The sequence below is a fragment of the Sphaeramia orbicularis genome, chromosome 19 (genome assembly GCF_902148855.1).
Source record: "Sphaeramia orbicularis chromosome 19, fSphaOr1.1, whole genome shotgun sequence".
Lineage (NCBI taxonomy): Eukaryota > Metazoa > Chordata > Actinopteri > Kurtiformes > Apogonidae > Sphaeramia > Sphaeramia orbicularis.
Window position 1 is genome coordinate 49,480,399 of NC_043975.1, and position 15,567 is coordinate 49,495,965.

Genomic DNA, 15,567 nt, shown 5'->3' on the forward strand with positions numbered 1-15,567 from the left:
AAAAAAATATGCAAAATCTCATGTAAAGTTAGAGCAAAAAACTGTATTTAATTATGGAAAATTACCATATTTGTATGAGATGGTTATTTTATGTTATTTTACGGTATAATTTCGGCGCCCCTGCTGCTGGAATAATACCGGTTTTTTTTTTTGTTTTTTTTTTTTTTTACAGTTTTTTTTTTTTTTTTTTTTTTTTTTACAGTGTGGTATTAACCGATATCATAATGAACATGAATAAATAAATAAATCAATAAATAAATAACCAATAAAAATAATAATAACGGCTGGATAAAGGGTATTGATAGGAGTTGATCATGTTGTGCTTGTCCAGGGGGTGCCTGTGTTCCAGCTGACTTGAAGGTTTCCTACAGCTGGTGTCTTCACTCGCCTCCTCTGCACAGGAGGCGACTGGAGCTAGTTTGAATCTTTGCAGAACTCCATTTCCCCTGTGGGGTGTAACACATTTGAAGTGAATTAAACTAAATGAAAAAGGTAATTTAAAGTGAAGTTATTTATTGTTGGACTAATCCTTTTACTGCTAATGGCGAACCCATTTTCTTTCTATTACGCCCTGGGGAAAGTTGCATGTGAAGGTTGCAGCAACAGTGTCACAGTGGTGGACTAAAAGCACTGACCTGTTTCAGTCTTTTACTGAGCTGTTGTTCCCTTTAGCAGGATCCTAGAAGTGCAGGATCTGACACAGCTGTTTGGAAAGACCTTCCCCTCAGGAGGCGTTCTCAGCCCTGCTTTCACTGAAGCTGTCAGCCAAAGCCACTTACACCAGAACAAGTGCAACAGCAGGAAAGAAAGGAACTCGAACGTATTAAACCTGCTAACAGAGTGTGAAAGTGAAGCGCTGTGGAGGCACTTCTCAGCAGCTCTAAACCAAAGCACAAAACAAATGGGAGTCAAAAGCTAGATTTATTTATGACCTCCACTAGGAGGTATTGTGGTCACTTCGCTTTGTTTGTGTGTTTGTTTGTTTGTGTGTTTGTTTGTTTGTTTGTTTGTTTGTTTGTTTGTTCTCATCTTTAGTGTAAAAGTCTTCCACCCATCTTTCCCATATCTTCCCCACAGATAGGCCTAGGCCCTGGGACCAACCCAGTACATTTTGGTCCCAGTAGGACAAAGTTCAAGGTCACAACATCTACAGTTTTCCATCTGTCATTTTCCAAAATTCATCAAAAATTCCAAATGACTTCGATTCTCTTCCAACTGGATCCACCTGTAGCTTAGAACAATCTCTTGTACCTGGAACTAAATTGTCCACATCCACTGTGGAATGTGGACTCTGTGGACATTTACACTGAACACTGAAAATCCCATTTCCCACACATTTAAAATTAGAACTCAACTAATATTGATGTGAATTGAATCTAACTGCACAGACACATGACTGGGACCAGCTTCAACTGTTTCTGCTGAATGGAACAACCTGGAAACTGTTGAATTTAAGCAGAAACAGTCGATCCACACATGCACACCGTTCAGGGTGCTTGGCGGAGGTTTGCGTTCTCTGAACACTTGTTTGTTTATTTAGTCTGCCTGATTTACACATCACCTGATGGGCCTGTCACACACACTGATATAGACACTGAGCTCATGAAATGGTGGTGTTGTCACCGCAGTTGTTATGGCATGTTTGGTATGAAATATGTACACATTTTTGATCTTTGCATGTTATTCAGTGCATTTGATCACTTGTCAACACTGTTAAAAAAAAAAAAGAAGTAAAAAAACGGTAATATTCCAGCAGCGGGGGTGCTGAGACTATACTGTAAAATAACAGAAAACAACCATCTCATAAAAATACGGTAATTTTCCATAATTAAAATACAGTTTTTTGCCCTAACTTTACATGGGACTTTGCATATTTTTTTTTGACTTTTTAATGTTTAATAAAGAATATTGTTATTTATTAAAACAATCCAATTCCCTATAAATATATATATATAAATAATTTCAATGAGACTCAGTTGTCCAATCCACTGATAAAAACTGTATTTGGACAGTTTATCAGTGCTTATACATGTTATACATTCACAAAAATACATTTATTCAACATTTTTGTTGTGAAACCTCCTGTAATTACACAAGATATTTGTCAATTAACAAACAAGTCTGGTTCAACTGACAGAACTAATACTTCTTTTACAGTTAATTGTCAGTAATTTTATCTCCTTTTATTATTTTTTAAAAACTATTAAACTTTAAATTAACAGCTTAATCTCATAAATAGAAAAGAAATATTTGTGAAATTACGATACATTTGCAAATGTATTTTAACTGTGTTTTTCTGTCAAAAAAAGAAAAAAAATTCTTTTAAAAATTGAAATTTTATGGTTATTCACAGTTACAGTTTTTTCATGTTATTTTCCATTTGACATGTAAAATCACAGTCTGTTTTTGTCATTTCATTGATATTTTCCCATATCTTAAAAATACAGGAAAAATCTGTAAAATAAACAGTGAAAATTCCGTTAAATTACAGATTTTTTTTTACAGTGAATGTACGCCAAGCTCTCTGGTTCACATATGTGTGGTATTTGATGCATCTATTCAGGTTGAACAGCGAGATAATAACGGTGTGAACATACACATGGAAAGCTGATAATGTGTACTGATAATTACACCAATTAAAAGTGGCATTTATATTTATGCAAGTTGTGATATCATGTTGTGGTATATCTGGAAAAGAAATAACCTGAATATAGACAACAAATGTGGGTAAAAAAAGGACAACCAGCATGTGGAAATAAATGCATTTTATTTATAGTTTAGTGATTTATTTTGGTTTTAGAACGGACTTTTATTGTGTTTTATGTATATTGTTAGTGTGGATGTATGGCTGTCATTTCTTTTTTGTGTAACTTCTGCTGCTGCTGTCTTGACCAGGATACTCTGCAACAGAGATTTTTTAATCTCAGTGAGGTTTTTTTCCTGGTTAAGTAAAGGTTGAATAAATAAGTAAAATAATTTCCATTTATCCAAGAGGAAGTACTGAAAAGTCTCAAATGATTTTTTTTACTCTTGAGAGAACGAGAAAAGTTATTTATTTATTTATTTATTTATTTATTTAGAACATGCAAAGAAAAATAAAACAAAACTAAGCAAATTAAGATACAAAATAACATTTAAATGGACAGAATCTATTTTCAGCACATACAAGTCTGAATTTTGCATGGTTGAAAAGGAGTAGGAAGAAGTATAAACTTATTTAATCCAACCCCTCAGTGCTTTTACACCTTTATCATTAACTTAATACAACAATCAAACAATACTATTTCCCTAATTTTAGCATCGAACCACAACAATCCATGATGCAGTAACTGAATTATCCACAACAGTCTGTTCATGTCAGTGCAGTCGTACAAACAGACTCAACAATTCAACCATTTTCTTCAATAATTCCAGCAGATTTATCAGTACATCATCATCCATAAACAAACAGGCCTCAGTGTCTTTATTAAATACTGGACCTCTCAAGAATCAATTCTTTATATCTTTTTTTAAACTGAATTATGTTTGATATTTGTTTTATCTCCACACACAATTTGTTCCACAGTTTGACTCCACAGATGGTCATACAGAAACTTTTTAACCTAGTTCGTACTTTATGAATCTTTAAATTTAACTTTCCCCTTAAATCATAGCCTCCCTCTTTTTCACTAAACATTTCTTGAATATTGCCCAGCAGTCAGTTATTCTTTGCTTTATACATTATTTGAATAGCTTTGAACTCCACAAGGTCAATGAGTTTTAAAGTTTTAGATTGGAAAAATAGTGGATTTGTGTGTTCAGGAAAACCAACATTGGGAACAACTCTTACTGCTCTTTAGTTATCAGATCATTAGGTCTTTACATAAAACTAGTGTGCTGACCAGTGGGGATCCACAGGTTCTAGATGTGGTAGTTTTTATGCTGTTGTGTATTCGTGCATGCTGTGCTGCATTTGTCCAACAGTTACCGCCAAAGCGTTCTGGCCATAGCAATGTGATTGCAAGGCTTATATTCCAAAATTACTAATATCTCCCAAAATATTGGTCGCATCAACTTGCTGTTTTCACTAGTCTGTTTCTTGACCAAAAATACATAAGTGTTACAAACTGCAGCAGTCAGCTCTATCTGTATTTTGTGTGAATCCCTAGACACACATACATGCATGCACACAGAGGCCACTTGGCTTTTATAATCTAGATATTATATGAATTTGAAACAAACTTTTGAAATGTTGCAAACACAAAAATGTGCATTTCTATAAATTAATTTGGAATGTAAAATAAAGGCAGTGTTGCCAGCAGGTGGAGCGATGGGTTACTTTGGACATTTAATAAACAGAGTGAAAGTAGAAGGTTCAGAAGAACAATAATTCTGTTTCCTCATCAGTTTTACCGAACATGTTTTCACACTGTTGGAAAACCTTGGAAATTATAGAAAACAAGTGATCACAAGTTAAATGTCCATGATGCCATTTATTTGAAAAAGATTTTTCCATTTCTGCTATGCAAATGCCCCCAACCCTTTTTTTAAAGTTTTTTTTTTTTTTTTTTTTGACTATTTTCTTAAACGTTTTATGCTGCAAAATTTTGAGGGAACAGTGCTATTCACTACACCAAGGCCAGTTTAACCCTGTAAATCCTGACCCATGAAAAACTAGTCACAAAATTATATTTTTTTGAAATTGAGATGTTTATTAGACCTTTTAACAATATCCAAACAAAACATTTTGCCATATCATGTTGTTTATGATATATTTTTGTATTACATTTGATACATTGGGTGTTTTTATAAAGTATCTCATATACCTGCAGTATCAAATCTGATACACATGCTTTTAACATAATGTAGTTGTACTTGAAAGAATCAATTATCAAGTAACTATGCATTGTTTCAGTGCATGAAATAGTTATTCTTTTTTTTTTTTTTTTTTTTTTTTTTTTTTTAATAATAAATATTCTTCTTAATGTAACTTTTTGAAAATGACCAAAGACTTTCCTGCAAAAAGTGTGTAGATGATTTAATGGTAGTGGCCATGTTAAAAAATGCTGCAGTTGGATGATATTCCACCAGGGGGCAGAAAACAGGTGTCAGGTCACATACGGAAGGTTTTTGAAGAAAGTATTGATCTTGTTGATTAGATAGAGGTCTCAGAACCTGGTGTAGCAAATATGATACAAATGGCTTCATGGGGTTAAAGTAAAGACAGACTGTCACGTGCAGCGTTGCACATGGATGTATCTGAAGCTTTGAGCTTGACTTTGAGTTTGGAGGTTCTGCAGGTCTGCTGATGATGGTCCTTGTCTGCTGGAGCTTGTCCTCCTCCATAAACGTGTGCAGTGAAACAGATTTCAGCAGACAGGTCTGTGTGTGTGTGCTTGCATGGAGACCGCGACGTTTACTGAGTAAATATAAGAAATATCAATGAAGTGGAATGACATGTTTAAAGACAGAGTTTGGAACAGCGCTGTCTCATCTGGACCAGGAGTTTGGTTTGGTTCAGGAGCAAAAGCCAAAGACAGATTCAGGTTTTGGACAAACATACGTTATTTCTTAGCTCTATTATGTCCTCACTCTGCTCAGGTCGTCTGTTGGTGCTTTTACTCTGCTGTTCTTCTTACAGCTGTGACTAACACAGGGGTTTGTTCAGGTCTCCAGGCAGATACTCCACTGTGTGACCTCACACTCCCTCTTTCATTCCTTCAAACGCCTTTTTGAAAAGGTCAGCTGTGAGTGAGCCCGTTTACATGACCATAAAAATCCAATAACTGAGAGTAATCTGATAATTGCTGTAATTAGATGCGATGCGTTTACATGCACTTCAGAAATGTGATATTTGAAAAACTCTGGTTTACATGTTTCAGTCCATTTTTAAATTTCTTTTGGAGTACGTTATGATGTACGACGTACACTTCCTGTCATTTTCAAAACATCCGGTCTTGTCTTGCTGACCATGGCAACGCCTACGGTGTGAGTGTTAGCTGTCCTAATGTGGGAGGAGCTAATAAGACTACCAAACAGGTCACATGTTGCTGCTATCCTTCATTTCATTTCATTGTTTATCTTTTCCTTCGGCTCACGGTGTCACTGCGTAACTTCTGTTTATATACTTTTTTTTTTTACACATTAGCAGATGTTAAAAACTGAAAGATGAGATTAACCTGTGTACATTAGGGTTGGGAATCTTAGTTGTAAGGCCGATACAACACGCATCTTGATACAGCATCTCCGATCTGATGTATTAAAGATACGTGTGTGGCATCTCATGATGCGATGCGATACGATTCACACCCAAATCACAATACAGAGCAATTAAGCACATTCTGATTGAACACATTCATTCTGGTAAAAAAATAAAAAAATGCAGTGGAATTAAATGAGCTTGATTATTTATTTATCAAATAAGACCATGACTGTTTCCAAAGTGTCTTTAGTTCAGTTTCAGAACATGTGCCTCACATTCAGTCAGATGAAAACGTTAGGACTTTGTTTCCAAAGTCGTTTCTCTGTTTGTTTCTAACTCAACTTCTTGCTCCCTCGCCGAATCAATTTGTAATGAAATGTATTTGTAATGAAGGTAAAACAGAAAAAGGTTCTGTCACTTTAAGAGACACCTGCGCAAGGTATTCTGGGATGCGCTGTTGGATCTGTATGACACTGTTTAAAGAAGTATCTCCGGTTTGTACGGTAGTATTCAGTACAGTTGATATAGTAGAAGTACATGTTCATAAACCACATGTGGTCACCTTCCTTCTATGTCTGTCACATTCACATACACACATTACAGTATTCATCTGCACATGCTCAGTCCATCCACACAGCTCAGACTGTTAGTGTACAGTGTACACATCTGTGAATCCGTGGCGCGTGTTAACGTGGGTCTGAAAGAAAAGAAAAATTTTACTCAAATAAATAACACTTTTAAATGCTAGTAAAAATATATTCTATTGAACGGATTGAATTTTATCGATACAAATATTCAATAACCGATGCATCGTGATATCATTCCAATTCTTTTCATTCACTCGCAGCTTCTCTACCGGTGCCCTCCGATCGTGCACGCGTGTGTCAGCGTATCGATGCGTATTGGATAATCTTCCCATCCCTACACTATAAAAACGAAAAAGTTGAGAAAACTTAAAATATCAAGGCAACGTGATGCACGAGATTTTTGAGTTTTCTTCACTACAATGTTCTCATTGTCCCAAGGCGGAGGACGCCATCTTGAATTCTGAGAAATGCTCAAGGTTGCACAATTAGCAACCAAGTTAATTTAGCTCTACTAACCATATGTGACACATTTCCATTTAAAAAGTTTACTGGTTTCAACATTGCCGGGTCAAAATCATGGCAACTTGACTATTTGTCGTTTTCCAAATGTCCATGTTCTTGCTACTATTCAGAGTTCATATGGTGTCATTTTCATTCACCAGGTGGAGTTTTGTAGGATATATGGCAGAAGATCAGTGGGATTTTGGGGATTTACCCTTGCTGTCGGCCCCTGACACCGTAAGCCTCGTTACAATATTAGTGCGCATACCCCGAATGATTGACACCTACTGCACATAACTTCAACTTCACATGTTTTGAGTTTTAAGTAAGCTGTCATCACATAAACAGAATGAGAGAAAGTCCAATCAATAGGGTGTGTGCAGATAAAAAGTGACTTTGAAGCCAACACTTCTTTCCTTGGGGCAGTAATGCTGAAAGTAGGACAGCAGTTTAGAACACACCTTCATCCACTGGATGTGTGTCTAGAAGTGAAGGAAACAGATGAGTATTTTTACCCAGAATATAAGGAGGTAAAAATAGAACGTTTAATGTGTGATCCGTGCAGTGGAAGAAGTGGTCATTATCACTTCCAAAAACAAATAACAAAGAATAGAGAACGGTCTGGAAAAGCTGCTGTGTCACAAGATCTGTGAGAGACTGATTTTACATGACATGGATTGGGTTTTAATAAATTATGCACATTCCTCATTTTATTTTTATGGTTTTCTGTTTTGAAAGTTTTCTGCAGACTTCCACCAGCCTGTAGACACACATCATATATGTCCACTTCAACTTAAATCCTATTTAAATTATGCAATAATGCACCGGCAATAATCTTCTGTTCTGCAATAACAATGCAATATTTGTTCAGTATTTATCAAATATAAATGCACTATTTTTAGATAGACTTGGTTCATAGATATACATACTGTCACATACTGTTAATACTGCACTCTAAAAAATGATTCATGGGGTTATTAAGTTAAGCTTAAAATCAAGAGCTTTCTCTGCTTAAAAAATTAAGTTTGTGACATGTACACATTTAAATCAGTTGATAAGTTATTTTATTAAGTTAGTCTAAATGAAAAACAAGGAAAACAGTCTTAACTTAATAACATATTGAGTTTTAACAGACATTTCTGCCTTTAACGTAACAGAGAAATATATTAAGTTAGTACAACTTATAAATCTTGTAAACTTCCTCTTAAAGCTGAGTTCAAAGCTGATGTACCTGAACATGTTTTACTGACAGACCACGTCTACCACAAGAAATGGAGGGAAACACAGAAAAATAAAAGGAGAAACATGATTTTGAACAGAACTTTATCAAACTTTAAGGCTTGATAGAATTTAGCTTTGTTTCTGCAACAGTAGTTTTAATTTTTCAAAGAATGAATAAAACACATTTTGCTCCTTTCTTGTTTAAAATTGTAGTTTATATTGTGGTGTGTTTGCTGCATTGCATTGTGGGTAGTGGGTATATTGTTGAAAATGTGTTCTTTTCTGTGCAGTGGTTCAGCAGGGTTGTGGTGTTGGTGTTTTTGAGGTAATGTGTGCATGCTAATGTTTATTGGCCTTTGTGTGTTTATTTGTGTATTTTTATAGAACTGCACCAGGAGTCAGAACCACAGGCAGAACCAGGCCTTTAATGTTTATTAACAATTGTAATTATATTGATCAATGAGACTCATCCCTGCATGACAAATATAATTTACTGTTTGTAATAGATTGGAGACAACAGCATTGTGTACAATTGAGATATTAAAATGCAGACAGACCTGGTAATTAAGATGCTTAGAGAGATATTAAGCAGTTTGATCATATAACTGGAACTTCTCTGTGGAATTTGTTCTGATTCACAGAAAAGGGTTAGACCAACTCAAAAAATGAAGGTAACTACTTGTATGGACATTTTTGAGTGGAATAAAAGTTAAACAATAAGTCAGTAGAACTAAATGGAGTAGTTTTTACACAATTAAAATTAAGTTGGTTCGACTTCATTAAGCTCACAGACTAAAAAGCAAATCATGTTGTTTGTAGTAAAGTAATAGAGTTTACTGAACTACAGAAGTCTGGTGGCATTTAAGCAATTATGGCCAAGTTGAAATAACTGAAAAAGATTAATGGAAATTGTTACCTCAGTTTTTTATGTGGAGCCAACTTATCATTTTTTAGAGTGTGTAACTTTGCGTCTGTTCATATTTTGCCCATTTTTATTTTTTATTCTACCAACGTGATATCATGACTCGTGAAAATATACACGCCACTTTAAATTGGCGTGTTATCTGTACGCATTATAAACTTTCCGTGTGTACGTTCAGGCCGTTATTATCTCCATGTCCAACCTGAATAGATGAGTCAAATACCACAGACTGGGGGTTAGGGGTTAGGGTTATGTGAACTGGAGATCTTGCTGTAAATTGAAACGCGATCAAATAGGGTTGAATAACATGCGAAAAGTTGAAAATGTGTATGTAAAGCACGCCAAATGCCATAACACATACAACGCTATTTCATGAGCTCAGTCTCATTCTACTTCACTCTGTTCTTATGTTACTTTGTAAAATTGTAAAATTTATGTTCTGTTTTCTTATCTTACTTTTAGTTTTGTAATTTCATATTTCCTCTATTCTTATTTCTGTAGTACTGGTGTTTTATTAAGATTGTTGCACTGACTAGAGTAGCACAATCAAGCGTTTTTCTGAACCGGGAAACAGCGGCGCTGTGCCCTCATACTTTCGGCTGGCGCCCCCTTACCGAAATTTACAACATTATTACACTTCCAACAGAAGAATCAGTTACTCTTCGATTGGTTGTAGGGGTGAAATGATTCCTCGAGTAATTTGAGTACCTCGATTACAAAAAGTGATCGAGGAATTTTCTCTGCCTCAAGGAATCGCTTATTTAATTGTAAAGCTCAAAGCGCGGCATTTCGCACGGATTATTTAATGTGTCACAACGCGCCTACATTACTCAGGCAAAGGAAGATGACAGAGGAGTGGAAGTGTTCGGATGAAGCAGCGGGAAGATAGAAGAGACGAGCATAGACAGGCGAGTGAATACAGCAATGATGACGAAAGACAAAAAAAACACAATAAAAAAGACAGAAAATGTCATTAGTGTGGAAGCATTTCAGACTGAACAGCAGGTGAACACCGTGTCATGTATCCGTTGTAACACGGCCCTTCCATAAAACAACAGCACATCAGTGATGGAGCATCTACTCATAAAACACCCAGAATGGAGCGGAGGACCCCAAATAACATAGAATTAATGTAGTGCAAATCAATGAGATTAACGTCAATATACCATACTAACATAACCTTAGCCCTGCAGAGGGATAGGTTTGTGTTCATTATGGAACTGTCGAATGTGTGGAGAGTTTATTACGATTGTGACAAGCACAGATTTAAGCAGCGAGCTGAGATTTGCATGGTTAATATCCCAAAAGCATGGACAAAATGGTTCATGGCTTGGTGAAAGTTTTCTCTTTCCTTGTCACGGCCGAATTTTGGCAAAATCCAACTACTACTGCTAAAATGAAGCGAATCATCAATTAACTGGACGCACGTGTGCGCGTGTGTTGGTGTGTGTGCGGGTTATAGGTTATGAGACAGACAGATAAGGTGGTGGAGGTGGTGGTGGTGGTGGGGGGGCTTATCTTGATTCTCCTGAATATAGCAGAAATGTGTCAAACTGTTCATGCATGGACTCGTTCACAGTTCCCGTTCAAATGTTCCCGCCTCTTTTATGCCACAGCACATTCCTGTTAAGTCTAAATTGTAAATTCTGAAACTTACAGCTGCCAAAGTTCAGTTGCACATCAAAAAGGCAATGTTTATGCCTTTTTTAAAGTTTATTAATGCCTTATAGGTTTGATACTTACAAGAAATACTAAGTTGAAAGTAATTAAATTTCATTTGTATTTGCAATTGCCTCTCTGAAAATGTTTCTATTCAAGAAAATACACTTTGTTGCATATGCACGATATTACAATATCCCTCTCAGACAGTCTCAGAATGTTCCATTTTTACCTCAATTTTTCAAAAGGGAACCCCCCCCCCCCCCCCCCTTCCGCACCATCCCCCCTGCTTGGTCGTTTCACTCCCTTGCCTACCTGTGCTCCCTCTTACTAATTTTTTCTAGAAAAACCCCTGACAATGATAAGAAAGGATATTCTATTCTATTCTATTCTATTCTGTTCATCAAAGCCATCAGTGCTTGGTTCACCAGTAAAAGTCAGCCTGGCCTTAAGCTCTGAATCTGAGCTTCATATTCTTGTTCAGAGATTCGTATTGATTTTCACATTAAACTCTGACACGCTGACTTCTTAACTCTTCCCTCTTAATCTGCGACTCTGCACTTTTGTGTGTATTTTGTGTTTGAACTGCTCATGGTTAGTCTGTAGCAGATCTTTGTCTGTTAAATTTCTGTGTGATTCAGAGCTTGTGTGAGGTTTGGAGATCTGCATAATCCTAGAATCCTAACATAGACCAGATCAACCCACTACACCAGGTGTGTCAAACTCATTTTAGTTCAGGGTCCACACCCTCCCAATCTGATCTGAAATGGGCCGGACCAGTGAATTAATGACATGTGTATATATGTATATATATATATATATATATATATATATATATATATATATATATATATATATATATATATATATATATATATATGTATACACACACATATATATAATGCCAACTCCAAACATTTCAATGTGTTTTATAGTGAAAAAAGTCAAATTACATTATGGAAACGTTTACATCTATAAACTGTCCTTTTGAAAATGTGAATAACATGAACAACCAAGAAAAAAAACTGATATTTATTAAGAAAAATAAGTGCAATTTTAACTATATTTTGCCTCTGCTTATCATTTGTAAATGTGCATTACAACTTACAAATCACAATGGATCTGCAAATTTACAAAATATTTGAGTAACTGGCAGAATATTAGTGAAATTGCACTTACTTCTCTTAACACATTTCTAGTTTTTCATATTTTTTGTGAAAGGCTAGTTTGGAAATTTACAGATTTTCATGTAATTTCACTTTTTTTTTTTTTTTTTTTACACTAAAACAGATGAAAAATTTGGAATTGTTTTTATTTGTAGGTTTTTATGGTTGTATTTTACTGATCTGGGTTTCAGTGTATCATTTGTAGTGCTTCATCCAACAAACATTTTGACGTTGGTTTCATGTCTGTACAACATTCCTACTGGCCGCTAGGGCAGTGTTTGTGTGTGTGGCCCTCTAACTGTGAGTGAGAGGGCCTTACCTTTCGGCTTGGTCCCTAAAAATATAAGATAAGATTTCTGTCCTAAACATCATTGGTTCAGAGGAGAACAAATGACATGTTGAATATACAGTATATACACATTCCCTCTGAACACTTTATGGTGTTATTCAGATATTCTGAATGTTATTCTTGATTGTTTTTAGAATCTTCCACCTGTTCATTTGTGATTGAAATACTTAAGTAATCATCAGTGAGCACCAGCGTCATTATGTGCCAGACACATGGATAATTTTGGACTTGATTTGTTCAGGCTTTAATGAGTCGCTTGGACATTATTCTTCAATTCTCTCTATCCACGAACATATTTGAAGCCATGTATGCCTAATTAGTTCCCGGCCGTCATTGTACATCATATAGTAGTTCTACAGAGATCACACTCACTTTACTTAATTGAAAAAGTTGGAAGAAGTCCTTGAATCTGAGTTGAAACGGAGATACAGTATATAGAAACTCAGATGAAGAAAAGGCATATTTTTGTCCTTTATGCAGTTAGAAGGACTTGGCTACAGCCAGAAAGTCCACTGGGTTCTTTTGTGACATGTGTGATTTTCAAGTATCTTTGGCATTTGTATTTAATATTTTAGTTCTCTGTGGAAACCTCAACTGTGTGAAGAAAATAAAACCCTTTTTGCTCCACACATCAGCCAAATTACCCATCATCCACATGAGCTCAGTAGAGAATGTATTCATATTTATCTTTTTCATCTTCAAATGCAGTATTTTTTTTTTTATGTCAGATAAGTACAATTTTAGATGTGTCTTGTGCCGGCAGTGAAGGATTTGTGCAGTAATGTGTTGTTTTTTTTAGCTAAAAGTTGATATATTCTGCAGCAGTGAGAGTTCCAAACCTGCAACTTTCAGCTCTGTCAGCAATGTGACCTTTGTTTTCAAGATAATGAAGAGAAGCAGTTGGTACCCAATAGAGGGGTGTAGAAGGTTTAGGGAGGAGAGTGCAGATTTTTTTTGTTTTTCTCCTTTTCTTCAAAGAGCATAAAATAGATGAGTCAGACATGATGACTTAAACTCTGCTCTTACTCTCTGCCTCCTCTTCTACGGTAGAAGTTTGTTAAATTTGTTGATATGGTTGATCAGGTTCAGCGGTGGAAACCTGCCAGGCGGTGCTACTGCTGTTCTCCTACTGTCCATTAGGTGTGTGCATTCATTTATGTGCCCAGCAGTGGCAGCTCGTCAATACAGGGCAACAGGGCACCACCCCACCTGTCTCACATGAAGAAGAAGATGATAGGAACCACCTAAAATAATTTTACAAAAACATTCATATTTAACAAAATGAGCCATCCATGATACAGTCAGTGAGTACTGTGTAGAACCTGCATTCAAGTGGAGTTTCAAGATGTTTTTGGTCGTTTAATGAGCAGTCAAGTCCTGTGTTCTATGGAGAGAAATTTGTTTCTTTATTCATCAATCAAAAAGAATGAATTTGCAATTAAAAAGAATAGATTTGCAATAGTGCTGGGCAGTGATTAAAATTTTTAATTGCAATTAATCAAGTGGATTTCTGAGATTAATCACGATTAATCGCATAGTTATATTGGGGGGGGTTGCCAGCATCAACAGCATGTATTTCCTTTCAGTGATATTTCAGACTGAAGTACTCCAGTGATAACTAGAAGCACTCGGAGAGCGCAGACCTCCGCCAAGGCTGATCAGTGGCCCCCCCCGTGGGCCCCCCCACGCCAAGGAGGTTATGTTTTTGCCAGGGTTTGTTTGTTTGTTTGTCTGTCTGTCTGTCTGTCTGTTTGTCTGTCCGTTAGTGTGCAACATAACTCAAAAAGTTATGGACAGATTTTGATGAAATTTTCAGGGTTTGTTGGAAATCGGCCCCCCCGTGGGCCCCCCCACCCCCGATCACCACCAAAATTTAATCATTTCTTCCTTATCCCATTTCCAACAAACCCTGAAAATTTCATCAAAATCTGTCCATAACTTTTTGAGTTATGTTGCACACTAACGGACAGACAAACAAACAGACAAACCCTGGCAAAAACATAACCTCCTTGGCGGAGGTAAAAATAATTGCACACGTCAGTGCTTCCAAACACCTGTGTCCTTCTCCCCCCCACCATCTGAAGAAATTTCAAATGAAAATGTCCATGGAACAGACCGCTACTGTTACACATGTTTATGTCCACACCAGTTTATTTCCACTTGTGAGTGATTGACAGGAGTCTTAGTCCCACTAATCAGTACTAATACTAATAAGCCCAATAATATGTGATGTTCAGTTGTTCAAATCAAGCAAAGGGGGCCCTCTAGTGGTCGGAATAAGTTGCACTAATGTATGTTTTGTTCTTTCGGTATTCCCGTAGTCAGTTCGGACATAAGAAGGAACTAACAGACACGTTTCTTTCACTCTGTTTGTATGGCCCCAAAAACGTTTGCCTGTGAGTATTTTCTGTTCAGTTGTTGTCAGAATGAATAGTATCAAATATCTCTGATGTGAACCTTTGTCGCTGGATAAAAAGACGTTGTAAATCTTGTCTATGGATGTCTATGGATGTGTCTATGGATTTTCCCATTTAAGTTAGTATCGAGCTAATCACATCGTAAATAAGTAAAGGTTAGTTCAAAGGCTGGCATATTAGACCTAAACACAACCAATGAATTTACATAAACTTAACATGAGCCTGCATAAAGAATTAGCAACCCATCTCCGACTGCTTGCATAAACGAATTAGCTTAAACATGTTAATAACACATTGTAATAAACACATCCAAAATAACGTCATAAACATGTTTCTAACGGCACATTTGCATGTGAAATTATTTAGTAAACAACAGAATGATTGATACATACAGCTGTTGAACTGCAGGAGTTAAACAAAGTTTGATTCAGCATTACTCAAAAAGTTTGCCGGTTTTCTCCTCTCAGTGACACCGGCACCGGCGTTTGGTTTTGAAGCACGTGTGGAGTGCCAAAATAAAAGCATGAGTTTCAAAATAAGAGTCTGTATGTATAAATGAACTGA

The 15,567-nt window shown here is 36.2% G+C and overlaps 1 protein-coding gene across 1 annotated transcript in view; it reads left to right on the plus strand.

The window, feature by feature from the left end:
• The window catches only part of rab26 (RAB26, member RAS oncogene family), a 304,408-nt gene that overhangs the window by 16,671 nt on the left and 272,170 nt on the right, over positions 1 to 15,567 (plus strand). The gene's annotated exons all lie outside the window — the stretch shown is intronic.